Source organism: Aegilops tauschii, chromosome 6 (assembly GCF_002575655.3).
Source record: "Aegilops tauschii subsp. strangulata cultivar AL8/78 chromosome 6, Aet v6.0, whole genome shotgun sequence".
NCBI classification, from domain to species: domain Eukaryota; kingdom Viridiplantae; phylum Streptophyta; class Magnoliopsida; order Poales; family Poaceae; genus Aegilops; species Aegilops tauschii.
In genome coordinates, this window is record NC_053040.3 from 260118549 (window position 1) to 260136526 (window position 17978).

Consider the following 17978-nt stretch of genomic DNA (forward strand, 5'->3'; position numbering starts at 1 on the left):
TCTGTCGGCGTTCTGGGAACGGGGGTAGCCAGACTTACCTGCCTGTGGCCCACGGCATGGCTCCATCGTCGGCCTGGTAGGGCCCAGCTTCGGCATCAACAAGTCAAGACCCTCGCGAGGGGCCACGTCTCGGGAGGCGGACGACACCAAGACCTCCACAAGGAGCGGCTTCCCCAGGCTGGCTCCTGAGGAGCAAAGATCTCTATGCAAGCCTCACCTCGCGAGGTTCGGATGACGTGAGCCATGACGACCAAGGCCAGGCAGGCGCCAGCGGGCGCAGTGTACCAGTTTCCTCTTTGGTGCTAAAGAGGCAAGCGCATGCGCGGAGTCTCGAGGAATCAGCCAAAGGTTTGCATTACGGTGCAACAAGACCAAGACCACCAGGACAGGACGGAGGTCATCGCCAAGCCCACAACGGCGTCACGACCAGAGGGTTTTGCAGGCGAAGACTACTTTTGTTAGGATAGCATGTACTAGTTGTCTCCCTTCGAATTTGGTCGTTGTCGGATCCGTTCCCGCCTACATTTGGGAAGAGGACCAAGGCCACTATAAATAGGACCTAGCCACCACCGTAGAAGGGGAAGGATCATTCAGATCATCCTCTCCCTCACAAGCTCACTTGAGCCCAAGAACACTCCTCCTCCTGAGGTTGTTCTCCCACTATACTAGTTCATCTCCAGCCCCTTGTGGCCAATCCACCACAAAGCAGGAGTAGGGTTTTACACCGCAAGGTGGCCCGAACCTGGGTAAACTGCTGTGTCTCGTTTCCTTCCTGTTCGTCGAGCTAGGCCATGAGATTGGCGAATAGGCAGACTGAGGAGGTTGAGTTCTTCACACACACCCAGAGTTCGAACCTCTCAAGGGTCTGCGGAACCCGAAATCCGACATCCTTCTCCAACACCAGTGACTCCGTGAATTGCTCCCGGGAAGTCGAAGCCCGCGGTCCAACCACGACCTCCTCCTCTCCTTCGCCAGCACTCGACACGTCCTCCATCGCCGAGGAGGGGCATCTAGACCCCGTTCTCCCGCAGACAGTGGGCGAAGACAACGAATGGGGTGAGTCCTTGATCACTACAGAGTCCACGCCCTCCGCGAGTTCTTCTGTGCCATCCTCGATCACTACAAAGTCCACACCCTCCATCTTTAGCCCAACCCCATCCTCCTCCTGTCCATCTTCACCTTCTACTACGAGGCCTTCGTGGGCGTGAGGCCCTCTGTGGCGCTCTTTCGTCATTTCTTCAGCTTGCAGCTACACGACCAGATGCAGCGCTCTACTCACGCTTCTTTTGTCATGGTCCACAAGGGGTATGTGCTCTTGAAGGCCGGGAAGAAGGTGGTGGGCTTGCGGCACCGCTGGGTCTTCCTGGACACCAAGGGTCTCAACCTACACCTGGAGCTGCCGACAGCGCTGCCCGAGTGGCTCGAGAGGTTGGCCTCTGCAAAGCTTACTGACCCCCCAGCGGAGCCCGTCTTGAAGAGAATATCCTCGGATACGGAGGCCAAGCTGTTGATGGGGGGAATGCTCGTGAAGGAGTTCTTGACGCAGCGCCTGGCGCCGCTCTAGTCACACACAAGTACCTTGTGGGAATTCCAGGGCGCGAGGGACGACATAAGGCTACGCCCCGCCAGCCTTACGGGCGAGGAGTTGGACAGGGCCCTGGCCACCCTGCTCAATGGCGACCCAGGGGACCTCCCCGGGGCCTACACCCCGCTATACCGCCACGACGACAGGGGGACTAGTCGCTATCGGTTTATGGGTTCTCTGGGGTGCCACGATAACAGGGGAAACCCTTGAGGTTCGAACTCTGGGGTGCTGAAAGTGCTAGTTATCGACTAGAGGGGGGGTGAATAGGCGATTTTTATGAAAGTCTTCAAAACATGAGAGTTTTGAAGACAAACAATAGAAATGGACCTATTGATATGCTGCGGAAGGTAGACTGCACTAAGCAAGCCATAGTCAAGTATTCAATGAAGTGAAAGCACGAAGACTAATAGCAGCTAGGTAGTAAAGATCAGGAAGGAAGATAGTATGAAGCCAAACAACGATAGTAGTCACAAAGTGAAGTCAAACCGGTAGTGCATGCAGGCAATGACTTCACGAAGACAAACTGTAAGTAAAGAGAGGGAGAGGATAGAACCAGTCACTTGGTGAGGACATAGGATTTGTTGGACCAATTCCAGTTGCTGTGACAATTGTACGTCTGGTTAGGGAGGCTGAGATTCAACTCAGAAGACCACGTCTTCTCCTTATTCCCCTTGAGCTAAGGACACCCAGTCCTCGCCCAATCACTCTGGTAAGTCTTCAAGGTAGACTTCCAAACCTTCACAGACTACGTTCACCGGCGATCCACAATGACTCTTGGATGCTCAGAACACGACGCCTAACCGGCTGGAGGATTCACAGTCCTCAAGTGTAACAAGTCTTCACGTCACGCGGACAGAAAGACTTCAGTGATGCCTAACACTCTTTGGCTTTGGGTGTTTGGGCTTTGTCCTCGCAAGGATTTCTCTCGCTCAAAAGCTTCGGAGGTGGGTTGCTCTAAAACGACAAAAGCCGCGCACTAACTCTGAGGAGCCACCAATTTATGGTGTAGGGGGTGGTCCATTTATAGCCACTAGGCAACCCGACCTGATTTGTCCGAAATGACCCTGGGTCACTAAGGAATTGACACGTGTTCCAATGGTCAGATTTCAAACACACGCTGCAGCTTGACTTGGGCTACAAGTAAAGCTGACTCATCCAGCTCTGGATAAGATTTGCTCTCATTGTCATTGCTCGAAGACATAGGATTTGGTTGAGCATCACTTTAGTCACTCTGACTTTGTTCACTGGGACCCCACTTATTAGTACGGTGGTTCCTATGACTCAACAAAGAAGAAAAGGAAACAACGAAACAACTAAGTCTTCGCGTTTCATAGTCTTCACGCGATGTCTTCGCTTGTCATAGTCTTCAATGTGAATATCTTCACATACCACCTTTGTCTTCAATGTCTTCATAAATTTTTAGGGATCATCTCCGGTAGGTAAACCAAATCAATGAGGGACTGCTACCTGTGTTATCCTGCAATTCTCACAAACACATTAGTCCCTCAACCAGGTTTGTCGTCAATACTCTAAAACCAACTAGGGATGGCACTAGATGCACTTACAATCTCCCCCTTTTTGGTGATTGATGACAAACTGGTTGAAGTTTTCAACGGGGGTAAAAGTATGTGAAATTGTAAAGGATAAAGGTATTGTCTTCATAAGTAGCAAAAGGCTCCCCCCGAAGATGTGCATATAAGTAATTTGCTTTTGGAATGCAAATGCACATGGCAGGTTGTACTTGTGGAGATCCTCTTCAACTTATGAAGATAATTCATCATGCATGATTTGATATAACAAAGATAATGACATGCATAATGAAAAATGGACGTTTGCAATATGACTTCGTGCGGGATTTATCATTGCACATGCGGAATTTATCATCGCATAACAGAATAGCAAACAAAGTAGCAGATGACCATCGAGTTTAAGTGTTACAACTCAAAGAACCAAGTGTATCAAAAGCAAGAGTTGTAAACACTAGGCAAAATATAAAGCAACCGCCCATATGGACCCGCTTGAAGACTATCAACTCATATGCTTCTCCCCCTTTTGTCAGTAAGGACCAAAAAGGTTTGAAGACATAGAGCCTCTACTCGTTCCTAGAAGGAGTAGGAGAAGATGCAGGGTCGGCGTCAGGGTTTGGCGGTGCAGAAGAACTTGGTGCAGTGTCGATACGCGCTGAAGTTGGAGGTGGTGAGGTAGCATCATCTTGATCATCTATTACTCGGGCATTCACCATTGCAGCTGAGGAGGAGTAATCAGAGTCTTCAACAGAGGGAGTTCGATGCAAGACAGCATTCCTTGGAGGAGTGGAGTCAAACTTGAATCTTTCAGTGAAGCCATCGTCTTGAAGATCTGCTTCAGCACTCAGCAATGTCAAACTCTTCCAGGACCTCCGACAGGTTTCATGCGTGACAAAGGCATTCTTGGTGGCAAGATTGCGAATGTGCTTGACATCCACCTAGAGGCTTAGCATCTGACGCTTCAGCCAGTAGTGATGCTTATCATGTTTCTGATGCAGAGCAATGAGAAGCTCTCGGTCATTGAGAACACGAGATCGCTTCCGAGTCCTTTGAGCAATAGTGCTTTCAGTGGCTTCAGTTTGAGCACAGTGAGGTAAGCGTGTATTGCCTGCCATCGGATAAACACGGGTGACTGCCTGGACTCCTTCAATGGGTTGCGTGAAGCTTTGGTGATCAGCGTTGTGAAGATAAATGGGCTCCTTGGCAGGCTCTGGGTATATGGCTTCAACTGACATATGAACCTCTGGAAAAAATATCAGATGGTTTCGAGCAGAAGGTTGATAGTTGATGGCAGAGTGAAGTTTGATAAGACGCATAACCCATGGAGCGTAGAATTTCAGTCCAAAGAGATCAGAGCCTGATGCAGCCAACTGCCTGATAAAGAAGTCTTGAGCATTGAAGCTGATGCCGTTGAAGATATACAAGACCAAAGTCTTCATTGCTCCTTCAAGTTTTGCTGCTGAAGAATGTCCTTTGACTGGCCATAGATTTCGCTTGATAATATGATAAATAGTGCGGGGCAGATACTCGAGGTCTTCGATAAAGAACTCCTTTGGGTAATCAGCGTCATGTGGCAAAGGCTTCATCATGCTCAGCATTTGGCTCATGTTGGGCTCTGGCTTCTGAAAGATGCTCTCCAAAGCATTGCGGTGAAGCTGATAACCAGGTTCATATAGTTCACCTGGAGTGGGCAGACCAGTAAGCTCAATAATGTCAAGAGCTTTAGCTTCATGGTGTACGTTGCCTGTCATCCACTCAAGGACCCATGTCTTCGGATCCCTGTGGTAGCCGTGAATGTGGAGGGTGGAATAGAATTGCAGTAGAAGCTCTTCATTCCAATGCTCCTTATCAGTCACAAAATTCAGCAATCCAGCAATGGCTTCACAATCAAGACGCATATGAGGGAAGATGCGCCCTTGGTCATAAAGAACACAAGAATAATAGTTGTGCTGCTGATAGCTCCAGAACCAATCAGATGAAATCCTTGGCTTGGAGTAGGGGTTCTTGGCGCTATCAAAGAAAGTGTTGTGCGCAATGAAGCCATTTGCATTGAAGGACCCTGGTGAAGTGGCAGTACCTGGAAACCTGGGCAGTCTTGGCTTCGGCTTCTGGACCTGAGGCCCGTGCTCGACATGGTAATCAAATTGCAGACCAGCAGCAGGTGGAGGAACCAGAATAGGCCATCTGACAGTGACCAACTGACCATAGTTGTATGCTTGCTCGATAGTATGTGGCCTGGGAGGCGGTACAGGAGTAGTGGCAGTGACTTCGGGCTGCAGATTTGCATCAGGTGCAGCATTGACTTCAGGTGCTATCACTTCGAGCACCACATTGACTTCAGGCGCCACATTAGCTTCAGCCATGACAACGTCATTGGCTTCAGTGTTGGTGTTGGTGGTCGCCTCAGTATTGTTAACCTCCACTTGAGGTGCTGGAGGGTCGGACACGTTTTCTTCGAGAACAACTTTGTTGGTTGGGGGTGTAGCAACACGTTCTTCTTCTTCTCTTGGTTCTTCTTGGTCATCGGCTGATGCAGCCGGAATATCTTCAGCTGCTTTGGCTTCAGACTGAGGGTTGTTCACAGTTAGAGAGGCTTCAGGAAATACTTGGCGTGAAACCGATTGGCGCTCTTCTCCTTCTGGAACACTTGACAGAGTGACCTATGGCCTTGGTCCTTTGCGAAGCCTGCAGAACACTGGCGACGCTTGTGGAGATGGAGTTGGTGGGGCCACAAAGTCTTCATCTTCAAGCACCGGAGTGGTGACTTGAGTTGGGGGAGTAACTGGTGTTTCTGCTTGACGAGGGGAGTCTTGAGGGTGATCAGCCCATGAGTCATCCTCAGCAATTGGTGTCAAAGGACGACCAATGCTGATGAGTTCGTTGTTCGTAAGAACAGGCGATGATACCACATTGTGCGCAATCTGAGGAAGGACTCGTCATCTTCAACATCTGAGGAATGTCTTCAGCTTCAGGAGCCTCTGTGGAAGCAGGCTCATGAACTATCATTCGACGTTCTTGTTGTGCAGATTCAGGATGAGCAACAGAAATTGGCTCAACGACAAGGGGCTCTGTGGGATCAGCCCGATCTCTCTTCTTGGTCTTGCGCTTCTTGGTGGGTGGAGCATCATCAGTGGTGTTCTTGGTCTTGCGCTTTGTAGCTTTGGCTTCAGCTGCCCTTGTCTTCAGAAGCACTGAAGCCACTGTGGGGACCTTAGGATTCACGTCTGTCATACTGGTTGGGAAGACAATGCGAGGTTCTTCCCGCCTGGATGGTTCAGCTTGGTCCACAGATGGCTTCTTCTTCTGCTTGGCAGACATCTTAGGGTCGATGCCAGGACGCCCAAGTGCCTTGCGCTTCTCAGATTCATTGTAAGCTTCAACACACTTCGCAGCGAGAATCTTCATGCGCTCATGAGAACCTTTGGCCTCATCATGTTTCTTGTGAAATGCCTCCTTGAGCTCATGCAGCATGACCTTGAAGTTTTGGACGTCTGCCACGCTGAGCTTGGCCATGTGCTTCTTGAACTGAGCCTTTTCATAATCGATCTTGTGCTTCAGCTCCACAATTTTCTGAGCAAGAGCCAGCTCAGGAGCAATGGCGCCATGGAAGGAGACGCTTAGGCCAATGGGAAGTTGCAGATCGTCAAAGCTGAGATTGGGGGTGTCAAACCACTCATCAATGAAGTTCTTCAATATTTCCACGTCAAAGAGGGGCAAATCATTGAAGATTTCCGCCTCTTGCTTGCTCTTTATCAGCTGCTCAAGAGCGTCATCAGCAAGATCGTCGTCACTTGATAGATCAATGGCGTTGTTTTCATTCCTCAGAACAGCAGCAGGGGTCAGAGCTGGGCCAGTGGTGTGCATGGGCTTCTTCTTCTTTTTCTCAGACTTGGAGATGCGTGAGAGATCTTCAGACTGCACACTTGGTGCAGGAGGAGCAGTGGCCAGAGGCTTCACTCGCGAAGCTTTTGGTGCAGGGGATGGCTTCGAACCTGTAGGTTTCTTCAGCTTCTTAGGCTTCGGTGGTGCAGGCGCTTCGTCAGAATCAGCGTCATCTGCAGGTTGATACACGTCTGTCCCTTGAACCATAATATGAGTGATGAGACCTTCTAGATTGTAGAAGGGCCCAACAAAATGGGGTTCAGCTTCGTGTGTTCCATCGGCACGAGGAGCAGAGGGACCTGGGTTGAAGTCTAATCCCCGCGACTTCTTGTTTTCCTTGGCCGAGTTCTAGGCAAACTAGAAATTGCGCTTGAACAGATTGTCATCACGACACCATAGCAATGAAGATCGGTCGGCATCTCTAGGTTGTGGTCCACGGACCATGCAAGGGTAGAAGCCTTGTTCAATGGCTTCAGCTCTGGACCTGGGAGGAAGATTTTTGTACAAGATGTCTCCCCAGGGTCGCTTGATGGCATTCTTCTCGGCATATTCCTGGGTCACGAACCTGTACTCGTACCATCGTTCTACCCAATATCTTTGAATCCATTGGATTCGGGTTTTTCACTGATTGTAGTCCTCCTCTGGATCTGTCTTGTACAGCTCATAGAGGTCAGGAGGCAAATCTCTTGATGTATTCCCACGGCGCTGTCTGCCACCCTTCCTTGCAGACTTCTCTGTTGCCATGAGGTTCAGACTGAATGGCTTCAACACTGTCAAAGGCTTCCGTCTACTGGTCAGATAGGAACTGGCTTCGGGAGAGTTGATGTGATGCTGTAAGAATTCTGCAAATGAATGCAGACTATGAGAACCAAGGGATTCTCCCACGGACATGTACTTGTGACAGCACTAGATATGCGAGGGAAGGGGAAGAGGTCATATGCATTCTCAGAAGATTTTGAAGATAAATCAGTTTAGAAGACATTGACCTCATAGCGCAAGGACATTTACTTATATGTTGAGAGTTGGTTCCAGATTTGTACGAATCCAAGAATAAGTACAAGTGAGGAATCAAACTACGTGTGAAGCATAAGTGAATATACTAGGCATCATATGAGATGCAGACATGATAGATCCAAATTTGTGGAGGCAGAAACCACTTTTGGTAGAAAGGATGAATCTATAGGATAAAAAAGATGGTAAAAAGAGGGTTTTAATTTACCACATGATGAACTGCTAGACGGAGTAGAAGATGAGGCCGAGAAGTTCGATATTCCGTGCCCTAACTTGGCGACGGAGGACACCAATGGCGGCGGCGGAGAAGACGATGTCCGCGGTCGGCGTGAAGACAGCGTCGGAGAGGTCGCGGCAGCTAAGCGTTTCGTCGCCGGCGTCGTCGAGAGCTAGCGGGGGCGCTAGGGTTTGTCGAGGTGGAGAGGTAGAAGAAAGATTTTGACCGCGATTGGATGTGCATTTATAGGGAAAGGGACGGCACAGTGCAATTACGCAGGTGTCCCTGGCGGTTCACATCTGAGGGACACATGGCGAACATGCAACACATTGGGAGTTGTCCCACGTTCCCATGCCCGCCTAGACTGTCAGGTGGTCGTTCCGGCTTCTCTGGGTTTCAGGCAATAAGAATTGAGCATTTAAAACATATTTAATGTTTCTCTCTGTATCTTCTGCTGACAAGGACGCAGAGAAGACATTCGACAGTTTCAACAGAATGCATATGATTTGGATAGATAGAGTTTGAGGTAGAAAGCATATAGTGGTTAGGGTCTGACCACATTCACTTAGTTCAAAAGATTCAAACGAGAAGACATAGCTCTAAGTGAATGCCGTAGAGGACAGAACACTAATATATGTATATATCAGAATACAACCAAATCAACATAGTGAAGATAATCATGAAGACATGTTGAAATTGAAGACAAACCAAATGCGAAGACATAGCAAATGTAATGCCATGAGAAAAACACTTCAGACAGAAGAATTTGCTGGTGGTGTTATCCACCATATAGGAAGTATTAGACCCAGACATGGCGCACAATTATCGTGGCGCTCCGAAGTCAAATTCCGCGTTAATGTATTCACACATAGAGTGTAAGTCTTCATTGATTGAAGATATACTTTACTTCGTGTGTTGCACATCTAAGTCATCAACATGCACAAGTGTTAGGATGTGTGCCTGATCACAGGACATTTGAGGATTCCAAGATATTTAGCTCACACCGCAACTTGCAAAACCTTTTCTCATCCAAGGGCTTTGTGAAGATATCTGCCAGTTGCTCTTCAGTGTTGACGTGTATGATATCAATATCTTCCTTCATGACATGATCTCTGAGAAAGTGATGACGAATTTCAATGTGCTTTGTCTTCGAGTGCTGAGCTAGGTTGTTGGCAATCTTGATGGCGCTTTCGTTGTCGCAGTACAGTGGTACTTGTTTCAGATGGACGCCATAGTCCTTGAGTGTTTTCTTCATCCACAGAAGCTGAGCGCAGCAAGATCCAGCAGCAATGTATTCAGATTCAGCAGTGGAGAGTGATACACAGTTCTGCTTCTTTGAAGACCAACAGACAAGTGATCGTCCCAGAAAGTGACATGTGCCTGATGTAGACTTGCGATCCACCTTGTCACCAGCATAATCAGCATCCGAGAATACAACTAGATCGAACTCTGAGCCATTTGGATACCATAATCCTAATGTTGGGGTGTAAGCCAAATATCGAAGACTTCGCTTCACAGCAAAGTGATGCGATTCCTTTGGTGCCGCTTGGAATCGAGCACACGTGCAAACACTAAGCCTAATATCTGGCCTAGATGCACATAAATAAAGTAAAGAACCAATCATGGAGCGGTATACCTTTTGATCAATCTCTTTACCATTGGCGTCAGGACCCAGATGACTCTTTGTTGGCATTGACGTCGTGTAACCTTTGAAGTCTTGCATTCCAAACTTCTTCAGGCAATCTTTGAGGTATTTCTCTTGAGATATGAAGATGCCATTGCTTTGCTGACGAATTTGAACACCAAGGAAGAACTTCAGCTCACCCATCATGGACATCTGATATTGCTCTTGCATCATGTGTCCAAATTCATCACTGTATTTATTGTTGGTGCAACCGAAGATAATGTCATCCACGTATATTTGGCACACAAACAGTTCACCATCATATGTCTTCATGAAGAGTGTGGGATCCAGGGAACCAGGTTTGAAGCCTTTGCTCTTCAGGAAGTCTTTGAGTGTATCATACCAAGTGCGAGGGGCTTGTTTGAGGCCATACAGTGCCTTGTTTAGCTTCTACACCATATCAGGATGTTTTGGATCTTCAAAGCCAGGAGGTTGTGCAACATACACTTCTTCTTCAATCTTTCCATTAAGAAATGCACTCTTCACATCCATTTGATACAGCAGGATGTTGTGATGATTTGCATAGGCTAGCAATATGCGAATAGCTTCAAGCCTAGCCACAGGAGCAAATGTTTCATCGAAGTCAGTCCCTTCAACTTGAGTGTATCCTTGAGCAACGAGACGAGCCTTGTTTCTGACAACTTGACCATGCTCATCTTGTTTGTTGCGATATATCCATTTTGTGACTATTATGTTGTGCTTGCGGGGGTCAGGACGCTTGACAAGTTCCCAGACATTGTTCAGCTTGAACTGTTGAAGCTCTTCTTGCATAGCTTGAATCCATTCAGGTTCCATGAAGGCTTCAGCAACTTTCTTGGGTTCAGATATTGAGACAAAAACAAAGTGCCCACAAAAATTTGCTAGCTGTGTTGCTCTTGAACGAGTGAGTGCACCAGGCGCATTGATGCTATCAATTGTCTTCTCAATATGTACTTCATTTGCAACACGAGGATGAACTGGATGAAGATTTTGCTCTTGCTGATCATTGTCATGGTTGGGAGGATTGTCTTCGGGCTGAGCATTGTCTTCTGGTTGATTAGGTGCAGAAATGATAAGTTCCTCCTCAGGCTGTGCTTCAGACGGTATGATTTCTTCAGTTCCCATGAGCTTGATGGATTCACTAGGTGGAACTTCATCTAGCACATTTTCCAGGTGCTCTCTTTGCGAGCGGTTAGTCTCATCGAACCGCACATCCACAGTTTCAACCACTTTATAGTGAAAGAGGTTGAAGACTCTGTAGGAGTGCGAATCCTTTCCGTAACCGAGCATAGAACCTTCATGTGCTTTCGGTGCAAATTTTGATGTGTGATGTGGATCCTTGATCCAGCACCTAGCACCAAATACTCTGAAGTAACTGACATTTGGCTTCTTACCAGTGAGGAGTTCATAGGATGTTTTCTTCACAAGCTTGTGAAGATAAACACGGTTGAGGACATGACATGCAGTATCAATAGCTTCAGGCCAGAACTTTCTTGGAGTCTTGTATTCATCAAACATTGTCCGTGCCATCTCAATGAGCATTCTGTTCTTGCGCTCCACGATGCCATTATGCTGAGTTGTGTACGGAGCAGAGAACTCATGAGTGATGCCTAATGTATCCAAGTAAAAGTCGAGGCCGGTGTTCTTGAACTCAGTGCCGTTGTCACTCCTGATATGCTTGATCTTGACGCCATAGTTGTTCATGGAACGGTTGGCTAAGCGTCTGAAGACATCTTGCACTTTAGTCTTGTAGAGAATTATGTGCACCCACGTATATCTTGAATAATCATCAACAATGACGAAGCCATAGAGACAAGCAGTAGTAGTGAGAGTAGAGTAGTGAGTAGGGCCAAATAAGTCCATGTGTAGCAGCTCGAAGGGTTGAGATGTCGTCATGATTGTCTTCAAGGGATGCTTGGCCCTAGTCATCTTTCCAGCTTCGCAGGCACCGCACAAGTGATCCTTCTTGAACTTGACGCCCTCGATGCCTATGACATGCTTCTTCTTTGTGAGAGTGTGTAAGTTCCTCATGCCAGCATGCCCTAGCCTCCGATGCCAGAGCCAGCACTCTGAGGCTTTTGCAAGAAGACATACGGCAAGTTGTGGTCCCGCTGAGAAATCTTCCATGTACAGATCATCTTTCCGGTACCCTTCAAAGACTAGAGACTTGTCAGATTCCATTAAAACAAGGCAACGATATTTTCCAAATATCACAATCATGTTCAAGTCACAAAGAATTGAGACAGACATTAAGTTGAAACCAAGGGATTCAACAAGCATCACTTTATCCATGTGCTGATCCTTTGAGATTGCAACTCTACCTAGACCCAATACCTTGCTTTTACCAGTGTCAGCAAATGTGATGTGACTCTTGTCAAATGGACGTAAGGTTGAGTCCATGAGAAGACTTCGATCGCTAGTCATATGATTAGTGCATCCGCTGTCCATGATCCATACTGAAGCATGAGGTGTCATACCCTACAGTACAGTTAGGGGGATAGGCTTCACCAAGAGTATTGTGAAGCATAAACATTTGACGGGAAAGAGGATTATCAAAGCTCAGATCAAGATTAGGACTGATAGGATGATTGGCAAGCGATTCAGGAACAAAATACATGGTAAGACCATTTGGGCATTTGATCTTGCGCCCTACAAGATGTTTTAGGTCCCCAGCAATAGCATCAGACGCCTTTGATTTCCAGCTGGAGACCTTTCCCTGAAAAAGAAAGTTAATTCTTCTTAACCACCCTCATTTTTAGGGGTGGCTTAGAAGCAATGAGTCTAAGTGCAGCATCTAAGAACTTCGGCTTTGAAGCCCTAGCAAATAGCCTTGCAGGAGGTGAATAGTACTCATATGAATAAGCAGAATAGTTCTTAGTTTTATGAACATAGCGGTTTGAAGAAACACGCTCATATTCATAAGTCTGAGTATGGTTTCCCTACAAAACATTGGCGTTAGGGTGAGTCAGGTGAGTCCTCTGTCTGTATGAAGCCTTTGGACCATATGAAGCCTTTGGTCTGGGATTTGTCTTCTTCCCAGGCAGTGTCATGGTGACATTCACAGGAAGATTCTCAAGACAACTTTTGGGAACCCAGATCATCTTCATAGGTGGTCCATTCCTGCAGTTAGTACCAATATACCTGGCAAACACTTCACCATTCTGATTCTTAAATAGTTTATAGTTTGCATCAGAGGATTCATCAATGATAATAGGGTTAGCACAAGTGAAGCCAGATAAGGTGGATGGATCCACTGAAGGTCCCTTTGCAGCAACCCATGTGGTTTTGGGGTACTACTCAGGCTTCCAGTAGGAGCCATCAACATTCATTTTCCTCTCGAAACCAACACCCTCTTTCCTAGGGTTTCGGTTCAGAATCTGCTTTTTGAGGACATCGCACAGTGTCTGATGCCCTTTGAGACTTTTGTACATCCCTGTTTCAAGCAATGTCTTCAACCTAGCATTTTCATCAGCAATAGTAGTGGTATCCTCGGTAGAGGGGTTAGTTACCACATCAGCAGTTGAAGATATTGCAACACTAGCAGCAGTAGAACATTCAGGAACAGAAGTAGCATTATCACACTCAAGGCATTTTAGACATGGTGGTTCAAGTCCTTCCTGAGCAGAACTGATCTGTTTTGCGCGAAGTGACTCATTCTCTTTTTGAAGATCTTCATGAGACGCTCTCAATTTCTCAAGCTCTTGCTTCCTTTGAAGATAATCATAGGAGAGCTTTTCATGAGTGGTTGAGAGAGTTCAAGTTCCTGGTACTTAATATGAAGATTTTTTATTTCTTCAATTAAGGACTGAGAACGGGTCATTTCAGCGTCCAACAGGTCATCGCTTTTGTCTAACAGTTTTTGAGTATGTTCCATAGCTTTCTGTTGTTCAGTTGCAATTTTAGCAAGTGTTTTGTAGCTGGGTTTGGATTCACAATCAGAGTCATCTTCACTTGATGTTTGAAAGTAAGCATCGTGTGATTTTACCTTGGCACCACGTGCCATGAAGCAGTAGGTGGGAGCAGAGTCGTCCTTGTCATTAGCTTCAGCGTTGGTGACGGGGCCATTGTCTTCAATGTTGAAGATGGACATGGCAACGTAGGCTGTAGCTAGAGCTAGACTTGCAATGCCAGGGTCGGACTCCTCCTCAGACTCCACCTCCGCCTCCTTAGAAGCAGACTCCTCCTCTGAATCCATCTCCTTGCCAACAAAAGCATGAGCCTTGCCAGATGAGCTCTTCTTATGAGATGAAGACTTGGATGAGGACTTGGAAGAAGACTTTGAGGATTTCTTCTTCTTCTTGTCATCAGAATCATATTCCTTGCTCTTCTTCTTCTTCTTGTTCTCATTGTCCCACTATGGACACTCAGAGATGTAGTGTCCAGGTTTCTTGCACTTGTGACATGTTCTCTTCTTGTAGTCATGAGTGGAAGCTTCATCATTTCTTGAGCTGGATCGTGAAGACTTTCTGAAGCCCTTCTTCTTAGTGAACTTCTGGAACTTCTTCACAAGCATAGCAAGTTCCTTTCCAATGTCTTCAGGATCATCAGATATGCAGTCAGATTCTTCTTCAGATGAGGAAACAGCTTTTGCCTTCAAAGCACGAGTTCGGCCGTAGTTGGGACCATAGATATCTCTTTTCTCAGATAGCTGGAACTCATGTGTGTTGAGCCTCTCAAGTATAATCGAGTGTCTTGAAGTCAGGGCATTCTTGTATCATCAGGGCAATGGTGTCGAACGAGCTATCAAGTGATCTCAATAGTGTCTTGACGATTTCATGCTTGGTGATCTCAGTGGCGCCGAGAGCACAAAGCTCATTTGTGATGTCAGTGAGGCGATCAAACGTGAGCTGGACATTCTCATTGTCGTTTCTCTTGAAGCGGTTGAAGAGGTTGTGAAGAACACTGATCCTTTGATCTCTCTGGGTTGAGACGCCTTCGTTGACCTTGGAGAGCCAGTCCCAGACTAGCTTTGACGTTTCCAGAGCACTCACACGGCCATACTGTCGTTTGGTCAGATGACCACAGGTGATGTTCTTGGCAGTAGAATCTAGTTTAATGAACTTCTTGACATCAGCAGGGGTGACACCTTCACCAGTCTTGGGAACACCATTCTTGACGACATACCAGAGGTCGACATCAATGGCTTCAAGATGCATGCGCATCTTATTCTTCCAGTAGGGATATTCAGTTCCATCGAAGATGGGGCAAGCAGCGGAGACTTTGATTATCCCTGCAGTCGACATAGCTAAAACTCCAGGTGGTTAAACTGAATCACACAGAACAAGGGAGTACCTTGCTTTGATACCAATTGAAAGTGCTAGTTATCGACTAGAGGGGGGTGAATAGGCAATTTTTATGGAAGTCTTCAAAACATGAGAGTTTTGAAGACAAACAATAGAAATGGACCTATTGATATGCAGCGGAAGGTAGACTACACTAAGCAAGCCATAGTCAAGTATTCAATGAAGTGAAAGCACGAAGACTAATAGGAGCTAGGTAGTAAAGATCAGGAAGGAAGATAGTATGAAGCCAAAGAATGATAGTAGTCACACAGTGAAGTCAAACAGGTAGTGCATGCATGCAATGACTTCACAAAGACAAACTGTAAGTAAAGAGAGGGAGAGGATAGAACCAGTCACTTGGTGAGGACACATGATTTGTTGGACCAGTTCCAGTTGCTGTGACAACTGTACGTCTGGTTAGGGAGGCTGAGATTCAACTCAGAAGACCACGTCTTCACCTTATTCCCCTTGAGCTAAGGACACCCAGTCCTCACCCAATCACTCTGGTAAGTCTTCAAGGTAGACTTCCAAACCTTCACAGACTTCGTTCACCGGCGATCCACAACGACTCTTGGATGCTCAGAACACGACACCTAAAAGGCTGGAGCATTCACAGTCCTCAAGTGTAACAAGTCTTCAGGTCACGCAGACAGAAAGACTTCAGTGATGCCTAACACTCTTGGGCTCTGGGTGTTTGGGCTTTGTCCTTGCAAGGATTTCTCTCTCTCAAAAGCTTTGGAGGTGGGTTGCTCTCAAACGACAAAAGCCGTGCACTAACTCTGAGCAGCCACCAATTTATGGTGTAGGGGGTGGGCTATTTATAGCCACTAGGCAACCCGACCTGATTTGTCCGAAATGACCCTGGGTCACAAAGGAACTGACACGTGTTCCAACGGTCAGATTTCAAACACACGCGACAGCTTGACTTGGGCTACAAGTAAAGCTGACTCATCCAGCTCTGGATAAGATTTGCTCTCATTGTCTTCGCTCGAAGACATAGGATTTGGTTGAGCATCACTTCAGTCACTTGACTTTGTTCACTGGGACCCCACTTAACAATACGGTGGTTCCTATGACTCAACAAAGAAGAAAAGGAAACAACGAAACAACTAAGTCTTCGCGCTCCATAGTCTTCACGTGATGTCTTCGCCTGTCATAGTCTTCAATGTGAATATCTTCACATACCACCTTTGTCTTCAATGTCTTCATACATTTTTAGGGGTCATCTCCGGTAGGTAGACCGAATCAATGAGGGACTACTACATGTGTTATCCTGCAATTCTCACAAACACATTAGTCCCTCAACCAGGTTTGTCGTCAATACTCCAAAGCCAACTAGGGGTGGCACTAGATGCACTTACAGGTGCGCACGAAGATCTCTCTCTCTCCCTAGCTCGCTCTCGCAACGATCTCAAGGCCTAGCTCGCCGAACCCAAGGAACAAGAGACACAAGAGTTTATACTAGTTCGGGCCACCGTTGTGGTGTAATACCCTACTCGAGTGTGGTGTGGTGGATTGCCTTGTAGGCTGAGGATGAATAGTACAAGGTAAGAACAACCTCCTAAGGAGAGGTGTTCTTGCGCTCGATGAGCCGGTGAGATGGCCTTGGTGGAGTGGATCCGATCCATGATGAGCTGATCCTTGATCAGCCGATCCTTGACTACAGTGGTGGCTAGTCCTATTTATAGAGGCCCTGGTCCTCTTCCCAAATGTTAAGCGGGAATGGATCTCACAACGGTCAATTTTGAAGGGAGACAACTATTACAAGCTATCCCGACAACAGGTGGTCTTCGCCTGCCAAAGGTTCTGGTGGTGACGCTGCCGTGGGCTCCGCGGTGACCTCTGTCCTGCCGTCCTGCTGGTCTTGGTCTTGTTGCGCCGATATGGAAACCATTTCCTGATGCCTCGGGACTCCTCGTCTGCACTTGCCCCTTTAGCACCAAAGAGGAAGCAGGTACTCTGCGCCTGCTGGCGCCCGCCTGGCCTTGGTCGTCATGGCTCACGTCACGCGGACCTCGCGAGGTGCCCCTTGCATAGATATCTCCTATCCTCTGGAGCCAGCCTAGCAAGGCCACCCCTGAGGAGGTCTTGGTGTCGTCCGCCTCGTGAGGCTTGGCCCCTCGCAAGGGTCTTGGGTGGTTGCTGCTGAAGGTGAGCCATACTAGGTGGTTGCTGCTGAAGGTGAGCCATACTTGGCCCCTCGCAAGGGTCTTGGGTGGTCGCAAGGGTCTCGTGAGGCGGGCAAGTCTGGGTACCCCCATTCCCAGGATGACGACAGTAGCCCCCGGGCCGAAGGCGCGCTCGGACCTGGCTTTGAGGCGAAGCCTAAGGGCATGTGCGGAGTGCCACGGGTCCCAATGCCTGCGGCCTTGATTGACGCTATAATGCCCAAGATGCGGCTATATCTCCCACGTGTCGAGGCACGACTTAGAGACATAACCGCATTTTGGTTTTGTCGTAAGAAGGGTCAAATTCACACAATCCCATGTAATGAACAAGGATAGAGATAAATAGTTGGCTTACAATCGCCACGTCACATAATGATCAAATAAATCATACATCATTCAGAGTTCATACGTAGTCCGACTACGGACAAATCCGAATGAAAAGAAGACAACCCCAAATGCTAAATCCCCGATCGTCCCAACTGGGCTCCACTACTGATCATCAGGAAACGAAACATAGTAACAACCACGATCCTCGTCGAACTCCCACTTGAGTTCGGTAGCATCACCTGCACTGGTATCATCGGCACCTGCAACTATTTTGGTAGTATCTGTGAGTCACGCAGACTCAGCAATCTCAAAACCCA